At 47.7% G+C, this 24,692-nt stretch overlaps 1 protein-coding gene and 1 long non-coding RNA gene across 11 annotated transcripts in view; one reads left to right on the top strand and one right to left on the bottom strand.

The window, feature by feature from the left end:
- The window catches only part of nrxn1a (neurexin 1a), a 1,536,646-nt gene that overhangs the window by 783,649 nt on the left and 728,305 nt on the right, over nt 1-24,692 (top strand). The window lies entirely within an intron of this gene.
- LOC137324559 (uncharacterized) overlaps nt 1-24,692 on the bottom strand; it is a 65,669-nt gene that overhangs the window by 36,751 nt on the left and 4,226 nt on the right. The window lies entirely within an intron of this gene.

Below are 24,692 nucleotides of genomic sequence, written 5' to 3'. Positions count from 1 at the left end.
CGATAAACTTCATCTGCCATGTGTCCGCCCATGCTACCAGAGTGTCTATATCCTCTTGAAGTCTATCACTATCCTCCTCACTGTTCACTACCCTTCCAAGTTTTGTGTCATCTGCAAATTTTGAAATTGTGTCCTGTACACCCAAGTCCAAGTCATTAATATATATCAAGAAAAGCAGTGGTCCCTGCACCGACCCCTGGGGAACACCACTGCACACCTCTCACCAGTCCAAAAACAACCGTTCACCTCTACTCTCTGTTTCCTGTCTGCCAATTCTGTATCCATGTTTCTATTGCCCTCTTTATTACATGGGCCGCAATCATAATAGTAAGCCTACCATGTGACACTTCATCAAATACTTTTTGAAAATCCATATACACTACATCAACTGCGTTACCCTCATCTACCCTCTCTGATTCTTCATCAAAAAACTCTATCAAGTTGGTTAAACACGATTTGACTTTAACAAATCCATGCTGGCTTTCCCTAATTAATCCACACTTGTCCAAGTGACTGTTAATTCTGTCCCAAGGTATCGTTTCCAAAAGTTTCCCCACCACCGAGGTTAAACTGACTGGCCTATAGTTGCTGGGTTTATCTTTACACCCTTTTTTGAACAAGGGTGTAACTTTTGCAATTCTCCAGTCCTCTGGCACCACTCCCGTATCTAAGGATGTTTGGAAGATTGTGGCCAGTACCTCTGCAATTTCCTCCCTTATTTCCCTCAGCATCCTAGGCTGCATCCCATCCAGGTGCCTTATCTATTTTAAGTACAGCTAGTTTTTCCAGTACCTCTTCTTTCTCAATTTTTAGCCCATCCAGTATCTTAACTATATCTTCCTTTACTGAGTCTCTGGTGGCATCGTCTTCCTTGGTAAAGACCGATGCAAAGTACACATTTAATACTTCAGCCGTGCCCACTCCCTCCTTCATGGTCCCTAATCGGCCCCACCCCTCCTCTTATTACCCGTTTACTGTTAACATGTCTGTAGAAGACTTTTGGATTCCCTTTTATGTTGGCCGCTAGTCTATCCTCATACTCTTCCTTTGCCCCTCTTATTTCCTTTTTCACTTCCCCTCTGAACTTTCTATATTCTGCCTGGTTCTCACTCGTGTTATCAACCTGACACCTGTCATACGCCGCTTTTTTCTGCTTCATCTCTATCTCCTTTGTCATCCAGGGAGCTCTGGCTTTAGTTGCTCTACCTTTCTCCCTCGTTGGAATGTACCTTGTCTGTACCCGAATCATCTCTTCTTTAAAGGCCGCCCACTGTTCGATTATAGTTTTGCCTGCCAATCTATGGTTTCAATTTACCCGGCCCAGATTTGTTCTCATCCCACTGAGTATTTTTACTTTAGAGTGGTCAGAGTCCTTTTCCACAGCTATTCTAAACCTTATGATACTATGATTGCTGCTCCTTAAATGCTCTCTCACTGACACTTGCTCCACTTGGCCCGTCTCATTCCTTAGAACCAAGTCCAGGATGCGTCCTTCCTCATTGGGCCAGAAACATACTGGTCAAGAAAGTTATCCTGAACACATTTCAAAAATTCCTCCCCTTCTTTGCCCCTTATATTATTGTTATCCCAGTCTATATTAAGATAGTTGAAATCCCCTGTTATCACTACTCTATGCCTTTTGCACCTCTCTGTAATTTCCTTGCAAATTTGCTCCTCTATATCCTTCCCACTGGTTGGTGGCCTACAGAATACACCCAGTAGTGTAATGGCACCTCTATTGTTCCTTAACTCTAACCAAATAGATTCTGTCCTTGACACCTCCAGGACATCCTCTCTCTCCAGCACTGCAATATTCTCATTAATCAATACTGCCACCGCCCCCCTCCTATCTTTCCTTCCCTATCTTTCCTGAACACCTTGCATCCAGGAATATTTAGTACCCAGTCTTGACCTTTTTTGAGCCAGGTCTCTGTTATCGTCACAACATTGTATTCCCATGTGGCTATTTGTGCCTGCAGCTCACCAACCTTGTTTACCACGCTTCGTGCGTTCACACACATGCACCGCAAACCCGTCTTAGACTTTCTTGTACTCTCTCTTAGTCTGACCCCACCGAACACCTTACTATTTTTTACTCTAGGGCTATCCTTCTCTCCTGATCTTTTGTGCCCCTTGTTTCCCCTTTCCAATGCTACATCCTGGTGCCCATCCTCCTGCCAAATTAGTTTAACCCCCCCCCAAACCACAGTACTAACAAACCTCCCTGCAAGGACATTGGCCCCAGCTCCGTTGAGGTGCAACCCGTCTGGCCTGTACAGGTCCCACCTCCCCCAGACCTGGTCCCAATGCCCCAGGAATCTGAAGCCCTCTCCCCTGCACCATCTCCCCAGCCACACATTCATCTGCTCTATGTTGCTATTTCTATACTCGCTAGCGCGTGGCACCAGGAGTAATTCGGAGATTACTACCTTTGAGGTCCTGCTTATTAATTTCTTTCCTATCTCCTTAAACTCTGCCTGCAGGACCTCATCCCTCTTCCTACCTATGTCATTGGTACCAATATGGACCACAACCTCTGGCTGTTCACCCTCCCCTCCAGAATGTTCTGCAGCCTCTCAGTGATATCCTTGACTCTGTCACCAGGGAGGCAACATACCATCCTGGAATCACGTCTGCAACCGCAGAAACACCTGTCTGCTCCCCTAACTATGGAATCCCCTATCACTTTTGCTCTTGTGACCTTTCTCTTCCCCCCCCCCCCCGCCCCCGATTACTGAACTGAATACTGGTTTGAGAGTGAGATGCACTCCGGGGACTCCCACACTACCTGCCTGGTCCTCCTTGTCTGTCTGGCGGTCACCCAGTCCCTCTCTGCTTGCACTCTCTTAAGCTGTGGGGTGACCACCTCCTGAAATGTGCTATCCACATAGCTCTCAGCCTCATGGACGCATTGTAGTGACACCAGCTGCTGCTCTACCTCCGAGACCCGGAGTTTGAGCTCCTCCAGCTGACGACACTTCCTGCACCTGTGGTTGTCCAGGACACGGGCAGCGTCCTGGTGTTCCCACGTGGCACAGGATGTGCATTCCACGGGTGTGAGCTGCTCTGCCATGCTTCGATTTATTGGATTAACTAAACTTAACAAAAATAAAGACTTAAAAAAAAGACACTCACCAGAAAAAAACCCCTCACCATCCAGCAGCCTATCAGTTCCTTCCTTTGTGCTGACGTCACTCTTGATTTTCTTACCTCACTCCTTCAAGCCCCGAACTCCTTACGTTCCAACACTCCGCCCCTGACTCTGAACAGGTCCACTCCTTACTCAGGCACTCCGATTGAGGCCTACTCCGCGGGCCTCACTCTTTATTTAGTCCGGCGTTCCGACACTCCGCCCCCGACATCGAACAGGTCCACTCCTTCCTCAGGCACTCCGATTGAGGCCTACTCCACAGGACTCGCTCTTTATTTAGTCCGGCACTCCGACACTCCGCCCCTGACTCTGAACAGGTCCACTCCTTCCTCAGGCACTCCGATTGAGGCCTACTCCGCGGGCCTCGCTGTTCATTTAGGCCGGCGCTCCAACACTCCGCCCCTGACTCTGAACAGGTCCACTCCTTACCTCAGGCGCTCCCAAGTTTGTGTTTCTCTCTCTCACTCCCCCGTGCCTCTCTCTCTCCCTCCCAAGTTTGTGTTTCTCTCTCTCTCTCCCCTCCCCCGGTATGTGACTCTCTCCCTCCCCCAGTTTGTGTTTCTCTCCCCCCCCCCAAGTTGGTGTTTCTCTCTCTCCCTCCCTCCCCCAGTTTGTCTTTCTCTCATCCTCCCCATTTGTGTTTCTCTCTCACTCTCTCCCTCAGTTTGTATTTCTCTCTCTCCCCAGTTTGTGATTCTCTCACCCCATCCCTCCCCACTTTGTCTTTCTCCCTCTCTCTTCGTTTGTATTTCTCTCTCTCCCTCTCCCAGTTTGTGTTTCTCTCTCTCCCTCCCCCAGTTTGTGTTTCTCTCACTCCCCCCACCCCAGTTTGTGTTTCTCTCTCTCCCCCCACCCCAGTATGTGTTTCTCTCTCTCCCAGGTTGTGTTTCTATCCCTCTCCCAGTTTGTGTTTCTCCCTTTCCCTCCCCCAGTTTGTGTTTCTCTCTCTCTCTTCCAGTTTGTGTTTCTCTCTCTCCCTCCTCCAGTTTGTGATTCCCTCTCTCTCCTTCCCCCAGTTTGTGTTTCTCTCTCTCTCTCTTCCAGTTTGTGTTTCTCTCTCTCCCTCCCCAGTTCATGATTCTCTCTCTCTCCCTCTCCCAGTTTGTGATTCTCTCTCTCTCTCCCTCAGTTTGTGATTCTCTCTCTCTCTCCCTCCCTCAGTTTGTGATTCTCTCTCTCTCCCTCCCCCAGTTTGTGATTCTCTCTCTCTCCCTCACTCAGTTTGTGATTCTCTCTCTCTCTCCCTCCCCTAGTTTGTGATTCTCTCTCTCTCTCCCTCCCTCAGTTTGTGATTCTCTCTCTCTCCCTCCCCCAGTTTGTGATTCTCTCTCTCTCTCTCCCTCCCCCAGTTTGTGATTCTCTCTCTCTCTCCCTCCCCCAGTTTGTGATTCTCTCTCTCTCTCTCCCTGCCCTTATTCATTTTTCTCTCTCACTACCCCAGTTTGTGCTTCTCTTTCTCCCCATTTGTGTTTCTCTCTCTCCCTCCCCCACTTTGTCTTTCTCTCCAACCTCTCCAATTTTTGTTTGTCTCTATCCCCCTCCCACAGTTTATGTTTCTCTCTCTCTCCCTCCCAGGTTGTGTTTCTCTCTCTCTCTCTCCCTCCCCAGTTTTTGTTTCTCTCTCGCTCCCTCCCCAGTTTATGTTTTTCTCTCTCTCTCCACAGTTTGTGTTTCTCTCTCTCTCCAGTTTGTGTTTCTCTCTCTTCCTCCCCAGTTTGTGTTCCGAACTCTGTCCCCAGTTTGTGTTCCTAACTCTCTCCCCAGTTTGTGTTCCAAACTCTGTCCCCAGTTTGTGTTCCAAACTCTCTCCCCAGTTTGTGTTCCTAACTGTCTCCCCAGTTTGTGTTCCTAACTGTCTCCCCAGTTTGTGTTCCTAACTCTCTCCCCAGTTTGTGTTCCAAACTCTCTCCCCAGTTTGTGTTCCAAACTCTCTCCCAGTTTGTGTTCCAAACTCTCTCCCCAGTTTGTGTTCCTAACTCTCTCCCCAGTTTGTGTTCCTAACTCTCTCCCCAGTTTGTGTTCCAAAATCTCTCCCCAGTTTGTGTTCCAAACTCTCTCCCCAGTTTGTGTTCCAAACTCTCTCCCCAGTTTGTGTTCCAAACTCTCTCCCCAGTTTGTGTTCCTAACTCTCTCCCCAGTTTGTGTTCCAAACTCTCTCCCCAGTTTGTGTTCCAAACTCTCTCCCCAGTTTGTGTTTTTTTCTCCCTCCCCAGTTTGTGTTTCTCTCTTTTCCTCCCCAGTTTGTGTTTCTGTCTCTCTATCCCTCACCCAGTTTGTGTTTCTTTCTCTCTCCTTCCCCAGTTTGTGTTCCTAACTCTCTCTCTCCCCAGTTTGTGTTTCTTTCTTTATCCCTCCCCAGTTTGTGTTCTCATTCTTCCCCCCTAGTTTGTGTTTCTGTCTCTCTCTCCCTCACCCAGTTTGTGTTTCTCTCTCTCCCTCCCCGTTTGTTTTTCTCTCTCTTCCTCCCCAGTTTGTGTTACACTCACTCTCTCTCTCCCTCCCCCAATTTGTGTTTCGGACTCTCTCACCCAGTTTGTGTTTCTCTCTCTCTCTCCCTCCCCCAGTTTGTGTTTCTCTCTCTCCCTCCCCCAGTTTGTGTTGCTTTCTCTCCTTCCCTCCCCAGTTTTTGTTTCTCTCTCTCTCTCCCTCCCCCAGTTTTTGTTTCTCTCTCTCTCCCTCCCCAGTTTTTGTTCCTCTCTCGCTCCCTCCCCAGTTTGTGTTTCTCTCTTGATCTCTCCCCAGTTTGTGTTTCTCTCTCTCTCCCTCACCCAGATTGTGTTTCTCTCTCTTTCTCCCTTCCTAATTTGTGTTTCTCCCTCCTCAGTTTGTGTTTCTCCTTCCCCAGTTTGTGTTTCTCTCTCTCTCCCCATTTGTGTTTCTCTCTCCCTTTCTCTGCATTTATGTTTCTTTCTGCCTCCCCCAGTTCGTATTTCTCTCTCTATCCCTCCCCATTTGTTTCTCTCTCTCAATCTTCCTAGTTTGTGTGTGTGTGTGTCTCTCTCTCACTTCCCTGTTTGTAATTCTCTCTGCTCTCCTTCCCTCAGTTTGTGTTTCTCTCTCTCTCTCCCTCCCCCAGTTCGTATTTCTCTCTCTCTCCCTCCTCTAGTTAGTGTTTCTCTCTCGCTTCCTGCCCCAGTTTGTGTTTCTCTCTCTCTTCCTCCCCAGTTTGTGTTTCTCTCTTCCTCTTCAGTTTGTGGTTCTCTCTCTCTCCATTTGTATTTCTCTCCGACTCCACCCTTTTTTTGTTTCTTTTGAACTCTCCTCCAGTTTGTGTTTCTATATCTCCCTAACCCAGTTTGTTTTTCTCTCTCCCCAGTTTGTATTCAACTCTCTCCCTCCCCGGTTTGTGTTTTTCTCTCAATTCCCAGTTTGTGTTATGCTGTCTCTCTCCCTCTGTCTCTCACTCTCAGTTTGTATTTCTCTCTCTCTCCCCATTCGTGTTTCTCTCTCTCTCCCTCCCCCAGTTTGTGTTTCTCTCTCTCCCTCCCCTAGTTTTCCCAAAGGTAGGGGAGTCTATAACGAGGGGGCATAGATTTAAGGTGAGAGGGGAGAGATACAAAAGGGTCCAGAGGGGCAATTTTTTCACTCAAAGGGTGGTGAGTGTCTGGAACGAGCTGCCAGAGGCAGTAGTAGAGGCGGGTACAATTTTGTCTTTTAAAAAGCATTTGGACAGTTACATGGGTAAGATGGGTATAGAGGGATATGGGCCAAGTGCAGGCAATTGGGACTAGCTTAGTGGTATAAACTGGGCGACATGGACATGTTGGGCCGAAGGGCCTGTTTCCATGTTGTAAACTTCTATGATTCTATGATTCTAGTTTGTGTTGCTGTCTCTTCCTCCCCCAGTTTGTGTTGAACTGTTTCCCTCCCCAGTTTGTGTTTCTCTCCCCCCACTCCCGAATTTGAATTTTTCTCTCTCCCTGTTTGTTTTTCTCTCTCCCTCTCCCCCAGTTCATGTTTCTCTCTTTCCCCAGTTTGTGTTCCTCTCTCTTTCCCTCCCCATTTGTGATTCTCTCTCCCTCCACAGTGTGTGTTTCTTGCTGTCTCTCACTCTTCAAGTTTGTGTTTCTCTCTCTTCCTCCCCCAGTTTGTATTTATCTCTTTCCCTCCCTCACTTGTATTTCACTGTTCCTCCTCATTTTGAGTTTCTCTCCTTCCTCCAGCTTGTGTTTTTCTCTCACTCCCTTCCTGTTTGTGTTTCTCTCCCACTCCACCCTTTTATGTTTCTTTTGGTCTCTCCACCAGTTTGTGTTTCTCTTTCTCCCTACCCCAGCATTTTCTCTCTCTCCCTCCCCCAGTTTGTGTTTTTCTCTCTCCCTCCCAGGTTGTGTTTCTCACATTCTCTCCCTCCTCCAATTTGTGATGTTCTCACTCCCTCACCCAGTTTGCGTTGCTCGCTCTCTTTCCCTCCCCAATATGTGTTTCTCCCTCTCTCTCCCTCTCCCTCCCTCAGATTGTGTTTCTCTCCCCCTCCCCAGTTTGTGTTTTTCTCTCTCACTCGTTCCCTCCCCCGGTTTGTGATTCTCTTTTCCAGTTTGTATTTCATAGAATCATAGAAAGGTTACAGCACGGAAGGAGGCCATTCGGCCCATCGAGTCCACGCCTGCTCTATGCAAGAACAATCTAGCTAGTCCCACTCCCCCGGCTTTTCCCCATAGCCTTGCAATTTTTCTTTCCTTTCAAGTACTTATCCAGTTCCCTTTTGAAGGCCATGATTGAATCTGCCTCCACCACCCCCTTGGGCAATGCATTCTGGATCCTAACCACTCAGTGTGTAAAAAAGTTTTTCCTCATGTCACCTTTGGTTCTTTTGCCAATCACCTTAAGTCTATGTCCTCTGGTTCTTGACCCTTCCACCAATGGGAACACTTTCTCTCTATCTACTCTGTCTAGACCCTTCATGATTTTAAATACCTCGATCAAATCTCCTCACAACTGTCTTTGTTCCAAGGAGAACAACCCCAGCTTCTCCAGTCTATCCACGTAACTAAAGTTCCTCATCCCTGGAATCATTCTAGTGAATCTCTTCTGCACCCTCTCTAAGGCTTTCACATATTTCCTAAAGTGCGGTGCCCAGAACTGGACACAATACTCCAGTTGTGGCCGAACCAGTGTTTTATAAAGGTTAATCATGACTTCCTTGCTTTGTACTCTATGCCTCTATTTATAAAGCCCAAGATCCGGTATGCTTTTTTAACTGCTTTCTCAACCTGCCCTGCCACCTTCAAAGATTTTGTACATATACCCCCAGATCTCTCTGTTCCTGTACCCGTTTTAGAATTGTGCCCTTTAGTTTTATATTGCCTCTCCTCATTTGTCCTATCAAAATGCATCACCTCGCATTTTTCATCATTAAATTTCATCTGCCACGTGTCCGCCCATGTCACCAGCCTGTCTATATCCTCTTGAAGACTATCACTATCCTCCTCACTGTTCACTACCCTTCCAAGTTTTGTGTCATCAGCAAATTTTGAAATTGTACCCTGTACACTCAAATGCAAGTCATTAATATATATCAAGAAAAGCAGTGGTCCCAGCACTGACCCCTGGGGAACACCACTGTACACCTCCCTCCAGTCCTTAAAACAACTGTTCACCACGACTCTCTGTTTCCTGTCACTTAGCCAATTCTGTATCCATGTTGCTACTGCCCCCTTTATTCCCTGGGCCACAATCTGGATGACAAGCCTATCATACAATACTTTACCAAACGCCTTTTGAAAGTCCATATACACCACATTAACTGCATTGCCCTCATCTACCCTCTCTGTTACCTCATCAAAAAACTATCAGGCTAGTTAAACATGATTTGCCTTTAACAAATCCGTGCTGGCTTTCCCTAATCAATCCAAACTCGTCCAGGTGACTGTTAATTTTGTCCCGGATCACCGTTTCTAAAAGTTTCCCCACCACTGAGGTTAAACTGACTGGTCATAGTTGCTGGGTTTATCCTCACATCCTTTTTTGTACAAGAGTGTAACATTTGCAATTCTCCAGTCCTCTGGCACCACTTCTGTGTCTAAGGATGTTTGGAAGATTATGGCCAGTACCTCCACAATTTCACCCTTACTTCCCTCAGCAACCTAGGATGCATCCCATCCAGACTAGGTGACTTAGCTACTTTAAGTACAGCTAGCCTTTCTAGTACCTTTTCTTTATCAATTTTTAGCCCATCCAGTATCTCAACTATATCTTCATTTACTGAGACTCTGGCAGCATCTTCTTCCTTGGTAAAGACAGATGCAAAGTACTCATTTAGTACCTCAACCATGCCCTCTGCCTCCATGGATAGATCTCCTTTATGGTCCCTATTTGGCCCCACCCCTCCTCTTACTACCCATTTACTGTTTACATTTCTCTCTCTCCCTTCCCCAGGTCGTGTTGCTCTCTCTCCATTCCCTCCGTTCGTGTTTCTCTCTCTCTCCCTCCCTCCCCAATTAATGTTTCCCTCCCTTGCTAATTGTATGATTTATATAAATTAGTGTTAATTGTATTCAGGTGGTGGGTATCAATTAAGGACTCTCATATCCTTTTTATAGGAGAACTTAGCGAGGGTGTGTGGTGTGTGTGTAATCTCTGTTAATAAAGGCTTGGAAGCAACTGAAGACCAGGCTCTAGTATTCTATCCCTCACCACATTGCTATCCAATTTTAACATCCCTCTCCACCCGTTTGTGTTTTTCTCTCTCCCGCAGTTTGTGTTTCTCTCTCGTTCCCTCCCCCAGTTTGTGTTTTTTTCTCTCTCCCCAAGTTTGTGTTTCTCTCGCCCCTTCTCCATTTGTTTCTCTCTCACTCTCTATCCCCTTCCCCAGTTTGTGTTTCTCTCTCTCCATCCCCCAGTTCATGTTTCTCTATATGACCATTTGTGTTTCTCTCACCCTCCCCAGTTTGTGTTACTCTTGCTCACCCAGTTTGTGTTTCCCATTCTCCCTCCCACAGTTTGTTTCTGTCTCTATGTATATCCCATTCATGTTTCTCTGTCTCCCCCTCCCCAGTTTGTGTTTCTCTCACTCCCGCTGTTTTTATTTCTCTCTCTCTCTCCCACAGTTTGCGTTTCTCTCTCCCTCCTCCAGTTTGTTTCTCTCTCTATATCCCATTCAGGTTTCTCTCGCACTCTCTCCCCAGTTTGTATTTCTTTCACTCTATGCCGCAGTTTGTGTTTCTCACACTCGCTGCCCCAGTTTATGTTTCTCTCTCTCCAGTTTGTGTTTCTCTCCGGTTCCCTCCCCCAGTTTGTGTTTTTTCCCTCTCCACCCGTTTGTGTTTCTCTCGCTCTCTTCCCCCAGTTTGTATTTCTCTTTCTCCATCCACCAATTTGTGTTTCTCCTTCTCCAACCCCAGTTTGTGTTTCTCTCTCTACCTCTCCCAGTTTGTGTTTCTGTCTCTCTCTTTCCCTGCCCAGTTTGTGTTTCTCTCTCCCCCCCCAGGTTGTGTTTCTCACTCTCTCTCCATGCCCCAGTTTGTGGTGCTCTCACTCCCTCCCCCAGTTCGTGTTGCACTCTCTCTCCCTCCCTACTCCAGTTTGTGTTTCACTCTCACCCTACATGGCTGTGTTTCTCTCTCCCTCTCCAGTTTGTGTTGATCTCTCTCACTCAGTTTGTGTTTCTCTCTCACTCCCTCCCCCAGTTTGTATTTCTCGCTCTCTCCCTCCTCAGTGTGTGTGACTCTCTCCCTCCACAGTTTGTGTTTCTCTCCCTCCCCCAGTTTTTGTTTCTCTCTCCTTCCCCCAGTTTGTGTTTCTCTCTCCCTCCCTCAGTTTGAGTTCCTCTCTCGCTCCCTCCCCCAGTTTGTGTTTCTCGCTCTCTCCCTCCTCAGTGTGTGTTTCTCTCTTCCTCCCCCAGTTTTTGTTTCTCTCTCTCTATCCCTCCCCAGTTTGTGTTTCGCTCTCTCACTCCACCAGTTTGTGCTTCTCTCTTTCCTTCCCCAGTTTGTGTTTCGCTCTCTCACTCCACCAGTATGTGCTTCTCTCTTTCCTTCCCCAGTTTGTGTTTCTCTCTCTCTCTCCCTCCACAGTTTGTGTTTCTCTCTCCTACCACAGTTTGTGTTTTTCTCCCTCTCTCTCTGCTCTAGTTTGTATTTCTCTCTCTCCTTCCCTCAGGCCATGTTGCTCTCTCTCCATTCCGCCAGTTTGTGTTTCTCTCTATATACTCCTGTTTGTGTTTCTCTCTCTCCCCCTCCCCAGTTTATGTTCCTCTCTCTCCCTCAGTTTGTGTTTCCCTCTCTCCATCCTGAAGTTTGTGTTTCTCTCTCTCCCGCGCCCAGTTTGCTTCTCTCTCTACATCCGAATTTGTGTTTTCTCTCTGTCTCTCTCCCCAGTTGGTGTTTCTTTATCTCCCCAGCTGGTGTTTCTCTATCTCCCCAGTTGGTGTTTCTCTATCTCCCCAGTTGGTGTTCCTCTATCTCCCCAGTTGGTGTTTCTTTATCTCCCTAGTTGGTGTTTTTCTGTCTCCCCAGTTGGTGTTTTTCTGTCTCCCCAGTTGGTATTTTTCTGTCTCCCCAGTTGGTGTTTCTCTATCTCCCCAGCTGATGTTTCTCTATCTCCCCAGCTGATGTGTCTCTATCTCCCCAGTTGGTGTTTCTCTATCTCCCCAGTTGGTGTTTCTCTATCTCCCCAGCTGATGTTTCTCTATCTCCCCAGTTGGTGTTTCTCTGTCTCCCCAGTTGGTGTTTCTCTATCTCCCCAGTTGGTGTTTCTCTCCCTCCCCAGCTGATGTGTCTCTATCTCCCCAGTTGGTGTTTCTCTATCTCCCCAGTTGGTGTTTCTCTATCTCCCCAGTTGGTGTTTCTCTATCTCTCCAGTTGGTGTTTCTCTATCTCTCCAGTTGGTGTTTCTCTATCTCCCCAGTTGGTGTTTCTCTATCTCTCCAGTTGGTGTGTCTCTATCTCTCCAGTTGGTGTTTCTCTATCTCCCCAGTTGGTGTGTCTCTATCTCCCCAGTTGGTGTTTCTCTATCTCTCCAGTTGGTGTTTCTCTATCTCTCCAGTTGGTGTTTCTCTGTCTCCCCAGTTGGTGTTTCTCTGTCTCCCCAGTTGGTGTTTCTCTGTCTCCCCAGTTGGTGTTTCTCTGTCTCCCCAGTTGGTGTTTCTCTGTCTCCCCAGTTGGTGTTTCTCTGTCTCCCCAGTTGGTGTTTCTCTATCTCCCCAGTTGGTGTTTCTCTCCCTCCCCAGCTGATGTGTCTCTATCTCTGCAGTTGGTGTTTCTCTATCTCCCCAGTTGGTGTTTCTATGTCTCCCCAGTTGGTGTTTCTCTGTCTCCCCAATTGGTGTTTCTCTATCTCCCCAGTTGGTGTTTTTCTATCTCCCCAGCTGATGTGTCTCTATCTCCCCAGTTGGTGTTTCTTTATCTCCCTAGTTGGTGTTTTTCTGACTCCCCAGTTGGTGTTTTTCTGTCTCCCCAGTTGGTATTTTTCTGTCTCCCCAGTTGGTGTTTCTCTATCTCCCCAGCTGATGTTTCTCTATCTCCCCAGTTGGTGTTTCTCTATCTCCCCAGTTGGTGTTTCTCTGTCTCCCCAGTTGGTGTTTCTCTGTCTCCCCAGTTGGTGTTTCTCTGTCTCCCCAGTTGGTGTTTCTCTGTCTCCCCAGCTGATGTTTCTCTATCTCCCCAGTTGGTGTTTCTCTGTCTCCCCAGTTGGTGTTTCTCTGTCTCCCCAATTGGTGTTTCTCTATCTCCCCAGTTGGTGTTTTTCTATCTCCCCAGCTGATGTGTCTCTATCTCCCCAGTTGGTGTTCCTCTATCTCCCCAGTTGGTGTTTCTTTATCTCCCTAGTTGGTGTTTTTCTGACTCCCCAGTTGGTGTTTTTCTGTCTCCCCAGTTGGTATTTTTCTGTCTCCCCAGTTGGTGTTTCTCTATCTCCCCAGCTGATGTTTCTCTATCTCCCCAGTTGGTGTTTCTCTATCTCCCCAGTTGGTGTTTCTCTGTCTCCCCAGTTGGTGTTTCTCTGTCTCCCCAGTTGGTGTTTCTCTGTCTCCCCAGTTGGTGTTTCTCTGTCTCCCCAGCTGATGTTTCTCTATCTCCCCAGTTGGTGTTTCTCTGTCTCCCCAGTTGGTGTTTCTCTGTCTCCCCAGTTGGTGTTTCTCTGTCTCCCCAGTTGGTGTTTCTCTGTCTCCCCAGTTGGTGTTTCTCTATCTCCCCAGTTGGTGTTTCTCTCCCTCCCCAGCTGATGTGTCTCTATCTCTCCAGTTGGTGTTTCTCTATCTCTCCAGTTGGTGTTTCTCTATCTCTCCAGTTGGTGTTTCTCTATCTCCCCAGTTGGTGTTTCTCTATCTCTCCAGTTGGTGTGTCTCTATCTCTCCAGTTGGTGTTTCTCTATCTCCCCAGTTGGTGTGTCTCTATCTCCCCAGTTGGTGTTTCTCTATCTCTCCAGTTGGTGTTTCTCTATCTCTCCAGTTGGTGTTTCTCTGTCTCCCCAGTTGGTGTTTCTCTGTCTCCCCAGTTGGTGTTTCTCTGTCTCCCCAGTTGGTGTTTCTCTGTCTCCCCAGTTGGTGTTTCTCTGTCTCCCCAGTTGGTGTTTCTCTATCTCCCCAGTTGGTGTTTCTCTCCCTCCCCAGCTGATGTGTCTCTATCTCTGCAGTTGGTGTTTCTCTATCTCCCCAGTTGGTGTTTCTATGTCTCCCCAGTTGGTGTTTCTCTGTCTCCCCAATTGGTGTTTCTCTATCTCCCCAGTTGGTGTTTTTCTATCTCCCCAGCTGATGTGTCTCTATCTCCCCAGTTGGTGTTTCTTTATCTCCCTAGTTGGTGTTTTTCTGACTCCCCAGTTGGTGTTTTTCTGTCTCCCCAGTTGGTATTTTTCTGTCTCCCCAGTTGGTGTTTCTCTATCTCCCCAGCTGATGTTTCTCTATCTCCCCAGTTGGTGTTTCTCTATCTCCCCAGTTGGTGTTTCTCTGTCTCCCCAGTTGGTGTTTCTCTGTCTCCCCAGTTGGTGTTTCTCTGTCTCCCCAGTTGGTGTTTCTCTGTCTCCCCAGCTGATGTTTCTCTATCTCCCCAGTTGGTGTTTCTCTGTCTCCCCAGTTGGTGTTTCTCTGTCTCCCCAATTGGTGTTTCTCTATCTCCCCAGTTGGTGTTTTTCTATCTACCCAGCTGATGTATCTCTATCTCCCCAGTTGGTGTTCCTCTATCTCCCCAGTTGGTGTTTCTTTATCTCCCTAGTTGGTGTTTTTCTGACTCCCCAGTTGGTGTTTTTCTGTCTCCCCAGTTGGTGTTTCTCTCTCTCCCCAGCTGATGTTTCTCTATCTCCCCAGTTGGTGTTTCTTTATCTCCCCAGTTGGTGTTTCTCTGTCTCCCCAGTTGGTGTTTCTCTGTCTCCCCAGTTGGTGTTTCTCTGTCTCCCCAGTTGGTGTTTCTCTGTCTCCCCAGCTGATGTTTCTCTATCTCCCCAGTTGGTGTTTCTCTGTCTCCCCAGTTGGTGTTTCTCTGTCTCCCCAGTTGGTGTTTCTCTGTCTCCCCAGTTGGTGTTTCTCTGTCTCCCCAGTTGGTGTTTCTCTATCTCCCCAGTTGGTGTTTCTCTCCCTCCCCAGCTGATGTGTCTCTATCTCTCCAGTTGGTGTTTCTCTATCTCCCCAGTTGGTGTTTCTCTATCTCCCCAGTTGGTGTTTCTATGTCTCCCCAGTTGGTGTTTCTCTGTCTCCCCAATAAGTGTTTCTCTGTCTCCCCAATTGGTGTTTCTCTATCTCCCCAGTTGGTGTTTTTCTATCTCCCCAGCTGATGTGTGTCTCTCTCTCCAGTTGGTGTTTCTCTATCTCCCCAGTTCGTGTTTCTCTATCTCCCCAGTTGGTGTTTCTCTATCTCCCCAGTTGGTGTTTCTCTATCTCTCCAGTTGGTGTTTCTCTATCTCCCCAGTTGGTGTTTCTCTATCTCTCCAGTTGGTGTTTCTCTATCTCTCCAGTTGGTGTGTCTCTATCTCTCCAGTTTGTGTTTCTCTGTCTCCCCAGTTGGCGTTTCTCTGTCTCCCCAGTTGGTGTTTCTCTGTCTCCCCAGTTGGTGTTTCTCTGTCTCCCCAGTTGGTGTTTCTCTGTCTCCCCAGTTGGTGTTTCTCTGTCTCCCCAGTTGGTGTTTATCTGTCTCCCAAGTTTGTGTTTCTCTCTCTCCCCAGTTTGTGTTTCTTTATCTCCCCAATTTGTATTTGTCTATCTCCCTGGTTGGTGCTCCTCTGTCTCCCCAGTTGGTGTTTCTTTATCTCTTCAGTTTGTGTCAATAAAGGCTTGGAAGCTGCTAAAGACCAGGCTCCATTACTCTATCCTTCACCACATGGCTAAACAATTTTAACATCCCTCTCCAGCTGTTTGTGTTTCTCTCTCTCTCCACCCGTTTGTGTTTCTCTGACTCCCTCCCATTTTGTGTTTCTCATTCTCTCTCCGTCCCCCAGTTTGTGATGCTCTCACTCCCTCCCCCAGTTCATGTTGCGCTCTCTCTCCCTCCCTACCCCAGTTTGTGTTTCACTCTCACCCTACGTGGTTGTGTTTCTCTCTCCCTCTCCAGTTTGTGTTGCTCTCTCTCCCTCCCATTTTGTGTTTCTCTCTCTCCCTCTCTCTCTCTCTCCCTCCCCCAGTTTGTGTTTCGATCTCTCCCTCCAGCAGTTTGTGCTTCTCTCTCTCTCTCTCCTTCCCTAGTTTGTGCTTCTCTCTCTCTCCTTCCCCAGTTTGTGCTTCTCTCTCTCTCTCCTTCCCTAGTTTGTGCTTCTCTCTCTCTCCTTCCCCAGTTTGTGCTTCTCTCTCTCTCCTTCCCTAGTTTGTGCTTCTCTCTCTCTCTCCTTCCCTAGTTTGTGCTTCTCTCTCTCTCTCCTTCCCTAGTTTGTGCTTCTCTCTCTCTCTCCTTCCCTAGTTTGTGCTTCTCTCTCTCTCTCCTTCCCTAGTTTGTGCTTCTCTCTCTCCTTCCCTAGTTTGTGCTTCTCTCTCTCCTTCCCCAGTTTGTGCTTCTCTCTCTCTCTCCTTCCCTAGTTTGTGCTTCTCTCTCTCCTTCCCTAGTTTGTGCTTCTCTCTCTCCTTCCCTAGTTTGTGCTTCTCTCTCTCCTTCCCCAGTTTGTGTCTCTCTCTCTCCCTCCCATTTTGCATTTCTCTCCCTCTTCCTCCCCAGTTAGTGTTTCTCTCTCCTTCCCAGTTTGTGTTGCTATCTCTCTCCCTCCCTAGTTTGTGTTTCCCTCTTACACCCCCAATTTGTGTGTCTCTCTCGCTCTCCCAGTTCGTGTTTGCCTCTCTCCCCCCCCAATGTGTTTCTCTCTCTCTCCCTCCCATTTGTTTCTCTTTCTCTCTCCCTCCCTACTTTGTATTTCCCTCTCTCTCCGTCCTCCAATTTGTTTTTCTCTCAGTCCCTCCCCAGTTAGTGTGACTCTCTCCCTCCACAGTTTGTGTTTCTCTCGCCTTCCCCCAGTTAGTGTTTCTCTCTCTCCCTTCCAGTTTGTGTTTTGCTCCCTCCCTCCCCCAGTTCTGTTGCTCTTTCTCTCCCTCCCCAGTTTGTGATTCTCTCTCCCTCCCCAGTTTCTGTTGCTCTTTCTCTCCCTCCCCAGTTTGTGTTTCTCTCTCCCTCTCCAATTTCTGTTGCTCTCTCCTTCACTCCCTAGTTTGTGTTTCTCTCTTTGGCACCCCTGGTTTGTGTTTCTCTCTCTCCCCCTCCCTCAGTTTGTGTTTCTCTCTCTCCCCCTCCCCCAGTTTGTGTTCCTCTTTCTCTCCCACCCCAAGTTTGTGTTTCTCTCTGCCCTCAGTTTGTATTTCTCCCACTTCCCCAGTTTATGTTTCTCTGTCCTTCCCCAGTTTGTGCTTCTCTCTTCCTCCCCCAGTTTGTGTTTTTCCCTCTCTCTCCCTTCCCACCCGATATTGTGTTGCTCTCACTCCCTCCCCCAGTTTGTGTTTCTCTCTGTTCCCCCTAGTTTGTGTTTCTCTCTCCCTCTTCAGTTTGTGTTTCTCTCTCCCTCCGCAGTTTGTGTTTCTCTCTCCCTCCGCAGTTTGTGTTTCTCTCTCCCTCCGCAGTTTGTGTTTCTCTCTCCCTCCCCAGTTTGTGTTTCTCTCTCCCTCCCCAGTTTGTGTTTCTCTCTCCCTCCCCATTTTGTGTTTCTCTCTCCCTCCCCACTTTGTGTTTCTCTCTCCCTCCCCACTTTGTGTTTCTCTCTCCCTCCTTGACTTTTTTCTCTCTCTCACTCCCCCAGTTCATGTTTCTCTCTTCCCCCCAGTTTGTTTTTCTCTGTCCCTCCCTAGTTTGTGTCTCCCTCCTGCAGTTTGTGTTGCTCTCTATCTCTCCCTCCTCCAGTTTGTGATTCTTTCTCCCTACCCATTTCTGTTACTCTCTCCCTCCCAAGTTTGTGTTTCGCACTCTCGCCCCCAGTTGGTGATTCTCTCTCTCACTCCCCACAGTTTCTGTTTCTCTCTCTCCCCAGTTTGTGTTTCTCCTTCTCTCTAAGCTCAGTTTGTGTTTCTCCCTCCCCCCCGCCACCACCCGACCCCAGTTTGTGTTTCTCTCTCTCTTTCTCCCAGTTTGCATTTCTTTCTTTATCTCCCCGTTGTGTTTCTCTGTCACTCCCCCAGTTTCTCACTCTCTCCAGTATAGTGTTCTCTCCCTCTCTCTCTGTCCCCGTTTGTGTTTCTCTCCGTCCCTCCCCAGTTTGTGGTGTTCTCTCTCTCGCTCTCCCAGTTTGTGATTCTCTCTCCTCCAGTTTGTGATCCTCTCTCCGTTCCCCCCCCCCCAGTTTGTGCTTCATAGAATCATAGAAAGTTATGGCACAGAAGGAGGCCATTCGGCCCATCATGTCCGTGCCAGTCGAAAAGAGCTATCCAGCTTAATCCGCTTTCCAGCTCTTGGTCCATAGCCCAAGCAACTTCAAGTGCACATCCATGTACTTTTTAAATGAGTTGAGGGTTTCTGCCTCTACCACCTTTTCAGACAGTGAGTTCCATACCCCCACCACCCTCTGGGTGAAAAGATTTCTCCTCAGCTCCCCTCTAATTCTCCTACCAATCACTTTAAATCTATTCCACCTGGTCACTGACCCCTTTGCTAAGGGAAATAGGTCCTCCCTATCCATTCTATCTAGTCCCCTCATAATTTTATATACCTCAATTAAATCACCCCTCAGCCTCATTTGTTCCAAAGAAAACAACCCCAGCCTATCCAATCTTTTCTCATAGTTAAAATTCTCCAGCCCTGGCAACATCCTAGTAAATCTCCTCTGTACCCTCTCTTGTGCAATCGCACCTTTTCTGTAATGTGGTGATCAGAACTGTGCACAATACTCAAGCTGTGGCCCAACCAATGTTTTATACAGTTCTAGAATAACCTCCCTGCTCTTATATTCTTTGCCTCAGCTAATAAAGGAAAGAATCCCGTATGCCTTCTCAACAACCTTATATACCTGTCCTGCTCCCTTCAGGGACCTGTGGACATGCACTCCAAGGTCCCTCACTTCCTCTACACTTCTCAGTATCCTCCCATTTATTGTGTAGTCCCTTGCCTTGTTTGCCCTCCCCAAATGCATCACCTCACGCTTTTCTGGATTGAATTCCATTTGCCACTTTTCTGCCCACCTGACCAATCCATTGATGTCTTCCTGCAGTCTACAGCTTTCCTCCTCACTATCAACCACGCGGCCAATTTTTGTAACATCTGCAAACTTCTTAATCATGCCCCCTACATTTAAATCATTAATATTTATCACAAAAAGCAAGGGACCGAGTACTGAGCCCTGCAGAACCCCACTGGAAACAGCCTTCCAGTCACAAAAACACCTGTCGACCATTGTGCTTTGCTTCCTGCCACTGAGCCAATTTTGGATCCAACTTGCCACTTTCCCTTGGATCTCATGGGCGTTTAGTTTGCCATGTGGGACCTTGCCAAAGCCTTGCTGAAATCCATGCAGACTACATAAAACGCATTACCCTCATCTACCCTTCTTGTTACCTCCTCAAAAAATTCAAACGAGTTGGTCAGACACAACCTTCCCTTAACAAATCCATGCTGACTGTCCTTGATTCACCTGTGCCTTTCTAAATGATGATTTATGCTGTCCCTCAGAATTAATTCCAATAATTTGCCCACCACCGAGGTTAGACTGACTGGCCTATAATTACTCGGTCTACTTCTTTCTCCCTTTTTAAACAACGGTACAACTTTAGCAGTCCTCCAATCCTCCGGCACCACGCCTGTAGTCAGGGAGGATTGGAAAATGATGGTCAGAGACTCCACTATTTCCTCCCTTGCTTCTTTTAACAGCCTGGGATACATTTCATCCGGGCCTGGCGATTTATCTACTTTCAAAGATGCTAAACCCTTTAATACTTCTTCTCTCACTATGTTTGTCCCATCCAATATTTCACACTCCTCCTCCTTAACTATAATCTCTGCATCATCCCCCTTTTTTGTGAAGACAGACACAAATTCATTAAGAACCGTACCCACATCTTCCGCCTCCACATATAGGTTACCTCTTTGGTTTCTAATAGGCCCTACACTTTGCTTAGTTATTCTCTTTCTCTTTATGTATTTATAAAACATCTTTGGGTTTTCCTTGATTTTACTTGCCAGTATTTTTTCATGCCCTCTCTTTGCTGTCCTAATTTCCTTTTTAATTTCACCCCTGCACTTTCTATACTCCTCTAGGTTTTCTGCAGTATTGAACTCTCGGGGCTCGATTTTACAATGGTGGCGGGTTGGCAGTGGGGGGCGGGGGGTGGGGGGGGTGAAGATGTGCGTGGCAAACCTGCATGAACAAAACTTACCATTTCCGATGCGATCGCACGTTGATTGATAGTGGTTAACGTCCTCTCCGGGTTTCGCGCCCGGCTGCTAGCCTGATTGACAGGCTGGTTGCCATCAGGAGGTGCAACGTGAGGGGTGGGGGGGCAAGAAAGAGAGAGAGCCAGACGTCATCTGGTACCGGACTGGAAGACCGGTTGGAGGGGGGAGAGGGGAAGATCGGGGGGATGAAGAGGGGGACCTTGGAGGGGGAGACCTTGGAGCGGGAGACATCGGACATTGGAGCAGGTTTCAAAGGTAGGTTCATTTAGTGTTTTCACTTCCTTCCATGGTTTTTTATTTAATTTATTTAGTTGCTTTTTGCCTGATCTGACCCTTCACGCATGAATCAGAAGCGGTGGGCAAGCCGCCCAGGTAAGTTAAAAACCTTTCCAATCACTTACTCTGTCACAGGTAAAGTACCTTAAGTACCGTACATTTGGCTCTTTAACTGTCATCCGCCAACTTTAATTGCCGGCGGGACTTGCGTTTTCGGGTCGCCCGCGCGCACACAGGTGGGTCCCTGGGAAACTCGGATGTCGGCGGGTTGGAGCCGGCTTCTGAACCCGAACGGGATTTCCACGATTTTCGGAGCCTCCCCGCCCCATAATTGCCTCCAAAAGTCACCCCCTCGGTATCTGACATAAGCTTTCCTTTTTTGCCATATCTTGCCCTGTATGCCTCTTGTCACCCAGGAGGCTCTTGATTTGGCAGTCCCACCCTTTTTCTTTGTGGGAACATGTTTGTTCTGAACCCTCACTATCTCTCCCTTGAATGCCTCCCACTGCTCTGACACTAATTTACCTTCAAGTAGCTGTTTCCAGTCCACTTTTGCTGAATCTCTTCTCAGCTTAGTAAAATTGCCCTTTCCCCAATTGAGAACTTTTACTCCTGTTCTATCTGTGTCCTTTTCCATTAACTATGCTAAATCTAACTGAATTATGATCACTATCAGCAAAATGCTCTCCCGCTGATACTCCTTCCACCTGCCCAGCCTCATTCCCTAAAACTAAGTCCAGAACTGCCCCCCCCCCCACCTCTTGTTGGGCTTGCTACGTACTGGCTAAATAAGTTCTCCTGAATGCAATTTAATAATTTTGCACCCTCTATACCTTTTACACTGATTGTATCCCAGTTAATATTAGGGCAGTTTAAATCCCCTACTATTACTGCCCCATTGTTATTGCACTTCTTTGAAATTTGCCTACATATTTGCTCCTCTATCTCCTTCTAACTGTTTGGGGGTCTATAGTACACTCGCAGCAGTGTGATTGCCCCATTTTTGTTCTTTAGCTCAACTCACATGGCCCCATTTGAGGAGCCTTCTAACATATCATCCCTCCTCACAGCTGTAATTGTTTCTTTAACCAATATTGCCATCCCCCTCCTTTTTTATCCCCCTCTCTATCTGATCTGAAAACCCTGTAACCAGGGAACGTTGAGCTGACATTCCTGCCCCTCTTTAAGCCATGATTCTGGAATAGCTATGATATCATACTTCCACGTGTCTGTCTGTGCCCTCAGCTCATCTGCCTTATTTACTAGACTCCTTGCATTGAGGTATACCATTAAGCACTGCCAAACTCTTTTGTTGTCTATTTTCTAACCTTTGTTTCCTCTGCCTTCCAATCTCCCTTCTAAATTTTTATCTTCCATTTCTTGCTCTGCTTCTCTCCCTTCTGAATCTATGCTCATGTTCCCATCCTCCTGCCAAGCTAGTTTAAACCCTCCCACTAGCACTAGCAAACTTCTCCACGAGCATATTGGTCCTGGCCCTGTTGAGGTGCAACCCGTCCGGCTTGTTCAGGTCCCACTTCACTCTGAACCGGCCCCAATGCCCCAGGAATCTAAAGCCCTCTCTCCTGCACCATCTCTCCAGCCACGCATTCATCTGCTCTATCCTCCTATTTCTATATTCACTAGCGCATGGTACTGGGAGTAATCCAGAGATTACTTCCTTTGAGATCCTGCTGATTAATTTCTTTCCTAGCTCCTTCAAATGCAGGACCTCATCCCTCTTGCAACCTATGTCGTTGGTAGCAATATGGACCACGACCTCTGGCTGCTCGCCCTCCCCCTTCAGATTTTTCTGCAGCCGTTTGTGTTTCTCTCTCTCTCTCTCTCTCTCTCCTTCCCCCAGTTTGTTTCTCTCTCTTCCTTCCAGTTTCTGTTCCGTTCCCTCTCTCACCCAGTTTGTGTTGCTCTCTCTCTCCCTCCCCCAGTTTGTGTTGCTCTCTCTCTCTCTCTTCCTTTCCCAGGTTGTATTGCTCTCTCTCCCCCACCCCATTTTTCCTTTGTGTGTGTGTGTCTTTCTCTCCCCATTTGTGTATCTGTCTCCCTCCCTCCCTCTCTCCCCCCAGTTTGTGTTCTCTCCCTCTCGCTCCCCCAGCTTGTGTTTCTTTCTTCCCACAGTTTGTATTTCTCTCTTTCTTCCTCCCCCAATTTATTTTTCTCTATCCCTCCCCAGTTTGTGTTTCTCTCTCTCTCTCTCTCTTTCTCTCTCTCCAGTTTGTGTTTCACTCTCCCTCCCCCAGTTTGTGTTTCCCTTTCTCTCTCCCTCCCCAGTTTGTATTTCTCTCTCTCCCTCCCCAGTCTGTGTTTCTTTCTCTCTGGCTTTCCCAGTTTGTGTATCGCTCTCGCACATCCCCAGTTTGTATTTATCTCTCTCCCTCCCCAAGTTTGTGTTTCTCTTTCTCTCTCACCCCAGTTTGTGTTTCTTTTTCCATACCTGTTCGTGTTGCTCTCTCTCTCCCTCTCCAACTTGTGTTTCTTGCACTCTTGCTTCCCCAGTTGGTGTATCTCTCTCACTCCCCCAGTTTGTGTTTATCTCTCTCTCTCTCCCCCAGTTTGTGTTTCTCTTTATCTTCCTCCCCAGTTTGTGTTTCTCTTTCTCTGCCTCCCCAGTTTGTATTTTTCTCTCTCTCCCCCTGCCCCAGTTTGTGTTTCTCTTTCTCTCCCTCCCCAGTTTGTGTTTCTCTTTCTCACCCTCCCCAGTTTGTGTTTCTTTCTCTCTGGCATCCCCAGTTTGTGTATCTCTCTCGCACACCCCCAGTTTGTGTTTATTTGTCTCCCTCCCCAAGTTTGTGTTTCTCTTTCTCTGTCACCCCAGTTTGTGTTTCTTTCTCCATACCTGTTCGTGTTGCTCTCTCTCTCCCTCTCCAACTTGTGTTTCTTGCACTCTTGCTTCCCCAGTTGGTGTATCTCTCTCACTCCCCCAGTTTGTGTTTATCTCTCTCTCTCTCCCAGTTTGTGTTTCTTTCTCCCTGGTTTGTGTTTCCCTTTCTCTCTCCCCCAGTTTGTGTTCCTCTCTCTCTACCTCCCCCAGTTTGCGTTTTTCTCTCTTCCCAGTTTGTATCTCTCTCTACTCATTTGTGTTTCTCTCTTGCTCCCACGGTTTGTGTTTCTCTCTCTCCCTCCCCAATTTGAATTTCTCTCTCTCACTCCGCCAGTTTGTGTTTCTCTGTCATCCCATTTTATGTTTATGTCTCTCCCTCCCCCAGTTGGTGTTGCTCTCTCTCAATCCCTCAGTTTGTGTTTCTCTCTGTGACCATAGTTTGTGTTTCGCGCTCTCTCTCACTTCCCCAGTTTGTGTTTCTCATTCCTCCCAGTTTGGGTTTCTCTCTCTCGCACCCCCAGTTCATGTTTCTCTCTCTCTCTCCCCCACACTCCTCTCCCCCCAGTTTGTGTTTCTCTCTCCCTTCCCCAGTTTGTGTGTGTGTGTCTCTCTCTCCCCCCCCCCAGTTCGCGTTTCTCTCTCTCCCTGCTGTTTGTGTTTCTCTTTCTCGCTCCTCCAGTTCATGTTTCTCTCTCTTGCTCCCTCCCCGATTTGTGTTTCTCTCTCTCCCTCCACCAGTTTGTGCTTCTCTTTCTCTCACTCTCTCCTAGTTTGTGTTTCTCTCTCTCCCTGTTTGTGTTTTCGTCCCTCTCTCTTCTCCAGTTTGTTTTTCTCTCTCTCTCTCCCTCTCTTCCCAGTTTGTGTTTCTCTCTCTCGCTCCACTAGTTTATGTGTCTCTCTCCCCCAGTTTGTTTTTCTCTTTCTCTCCCTCCTAAGTTTGTGTTTTCTATCCCCCAGTTTGTGCACTCTCACTCCACCAGTATGTGTTTCTCTCTCTCCCCTTGCCCCAGTTTGTGTTTCATTCTCTCTCTCACCCCCAGTTGGTTTTTCATTCTTTCTCCCTTCCCCAGTTTGTGTCTCTGTCTCTCCCTCCCCACTTGGTATTTCTCTCTTCCTTCCCCAGTTTATGTGTGTGTCTCTCTCTCTCTCTCTCTCTCGCTCCCACTGAATGTATTGCTCTCTCTTGCTCCCTCCCTGATTTGTGTTTCTCTCTCTATCTCCCCAGTTTGTGTTTCTCTCTCTCTCGCTCCCCCAGTTTGTGCTTCTCTCTCCCCCAGTTTGTGTTTCTCTCTCTCTCCAGTTTTTGTTTCTCTCTCCCTGTTTGTTTCTGTTTCTCTTCCTCCCCAGTTTGTGTTTCTGTCTCTCGTTCCCCCAGTTTGTGTTTCTCTTTCTCTCCCCCTGCCCCAGTTTGTGTTTCTCTTTCTCTCCCTCCCCAGTTTGTGTTTCTCTCTCTCTTCCCCTGCCCCAGTTTGTTTCATTCTCTCCCCCTCCCCCAATTTGTATTTCTTTTTGGCTTCCTCCCCCAGTTTGTGTTTCTCTCTCTCCCTCCCCAGTTTGTGGTTCTCTCGCTGTCTTCCCAACCCCCCCACCGAGTTTGTGTTTTATTTTCTTTCTCTCGCTCCCATGTTGCACTCTCAGAACTCATGGAGTTTCCAGGTGATTTTTGCTGGCCCCAAATTGGTCATCCTCACAACCGGCAATGAAGTTGTTTTTC

This window comes from Heptranchias perlo, chromosome 8, assembly GCF_035084215.1.
Source record: "Heptranchias perlo isolate sHepPer1 chromosome 8, sHepPer1.hap1, whole genome shotgun sequence".
NCBI classification, from domain to species: domain Eukaryota; kingdom Metazoa; phylum Chordata; class Chondrichthyes; order Hexanchiformes; family Hexanchidae; genus Heptranchias; species Heptranchias perlo.
Note: the sequence above shows the minus strand (reverse complement) of the source record. Positions and strands in the feature narration are given on the sequence as shown.